At 25.3% G+C, this 2,224-nt stretch overlaps 1 pseudogene; it reads right to left on the minus strand.

Moving 5' to 3' along the window:
* Positions 1-3: 3 nt before the first annotated feature.
* On the minus strand, positions 4-1,728 carry LOC126555616 (uncharacterized; annotated as a pseudogene).
* Between the last annotated feature and the right edge of the window lie 496 nt (positions 1,729-2,224).

Here is a 2,224-nt window from a genome sequence, read left to right on the forward strand (position 1 = left end):
CGGTAAAGATGAACTGATATTGCTTACGTTCCCATCAAATATTCCCATATCTGCCTCAAAAAGTATATTGTTGAAATAATACTGAACAAATGATCTTGTTTTTGGAGTGTAATTTCGAAGTTTGTTTCCTATATGAGTTCCATATGTAGTACACTCATCGGGTGGTTGTTGACTTAATTCGATGTTCGAAGCAGATTTCTTTAAAATATCAAATGCTTCATCAATTCTGGAGTCTGTATTAGCTAAAAATTTTCGTTTTTTTCCTTTTGGGGGCTGAACTAGACTTGGGCAAGTGAACTCATTGTTATTTGCAGATACAAATTGTTATTGTTGTGGAAATGTTTGTGTTTCACTTGGATCAAGTGTATCCTCTTCTGACATAAAAACATCACTTGTGTCTGTGGATGTTTCTCTTTCAATTCCAGTACATGGTGAAGCACACATATCTCTTGCCTCACTTAGAACCTAAAATATAAAATAACAATAAATATATTATATTAAATAATAATACCTGTAACACATCGTGATGTAAATTACAATACGTGTAAATATATTATACATATATCGTATTATACATGGTATTATTCATTATTAATACATTTAAAAAATATTTCCGAGCGTGTTAGCGGAGCGATGAATTTATTGATATCACAATGGTGAATGTTTTTTTTTTTTTTTTAATTATTGTCGATAATAATTGTTTCACTCAGTTAAAATAATTTAAAATTTAATACAATGGTTAGGTTAACATGGTTTTATTAACATTTATAAAAAAAAAAAATTAAAAAAATGATTATTTCAAATGTCTATAAATAGCACAAAAAAAGTCAAAATATTTTGAAAATCAAATCACGTAAAGAAAATGGTAATCTAAATAACTGGTAAAATTTTCAAGTATTTACGACTTATATTTGAATAACAACAAATATCAAAAATCGTTTGAGGCTAAACCGTTATTTAACGCGGTTTTGTAAAAATTTAAATTTCAAACACTCATAAAATTTTTTTTCTGAATCCGGTAGAGTTTTTTTTACAGATAATTGAAGAAAAATGTATGGAAAACCTTGTACCAAATTTTCAAAACTTAGTTATAAAAGAAAAAAAATTTACGATTTTTAAACCACAAAATTACTTGCAAATTTTCGCAATTTTGACATATTTTATATAAATTCGAACTTTAAGCACTTATAAAAAAAAAAAAATATTTAGATATTTAATATTTAAGGTAGCTAAACATTTAAACGTGAACAAAATGATAATGGTTGTTTAAATATTAACTTTAAATATTAGATTTAATGATTAATTTCAAACTTTAAAATAGAAATCTAATACAAGATTTAGTTAAATGTTGAATTTTAATTATTTCATTTTTTAATATTCAAAGAAATGGTTGAATGCTTTATATTAATAGATTGTTATTTTAACCTTTATTAAATATTATTAAAACATTAATATTTAAATATTTAATTATTAATGTATTTAAATGATACATTTATGTTTAAATTACAAAATGTTTATTGGGATATGAGTTGATTAACTTAACGTTTTAACTTATTATTTTTTTTTTTTTTTAATGTAGATGCCTTCCACGTTAAATGAGTGGCTTAATATTTAAAAACAATTTGAAACAACATGGAATTATCCTAATTGTATTGGTTCTATGGATGGAAAACACGTAGTCTTGCAATCTCCAATGAACAGTGTGTAGTAAACCCAATGCACCTGCATGGTGTTATACTATATTAGATTACATTATATTTAATTGGGATAGTTTATTAATACACCTGCATTATAAGCAATAGGCCAGAGATCAGAAAAACATAGTTTTTCTGTCGATTAAGTAATAATTATATAATTATAGGATATTGCTATAATTATATCATTTATATAATAGTTATATAATTATTTAATGATGATTATGTAAATCATCATATCACTCTAAAATAGACTACTAGTCCCTGCATGTCATTGAGAACTCATATAAATACGAGTAGAGTATTTAGAAGTAATCAGAAGGTAGTTCACTCCAATGTAAGACTATTGCTCGTCGTGGACTTTGTCACAGCCACATCGCCGCGAGTTTACGGTCATCCCAGTACTTGTAACTTTTACATAGCAGCAAGCTATTTTACTTATGTTTTTATATTATTGTTTAATGTTTTTTATTGTTTAACTTAATAAACATTTACTTTATTTCAATTAAAAAAACAAGTGTGTTAATTTT

The sequence above is a fragment of the Aphis gossypii genome, unplaced genomic scaffold, assembly GCF_020184175.1.
Source record: "Aphis gossypii isolate Hap1 unplaced genomic scaffold, ASM2018417v2 Contig00952, whole genome shotgun sequence".
Classification (NCBI taxonomy): Eukaryota; Metazoa; Arthropoda; class Insecta; order Hemiptera; family Aphididae; genus Aphis; species Aphis gossypii.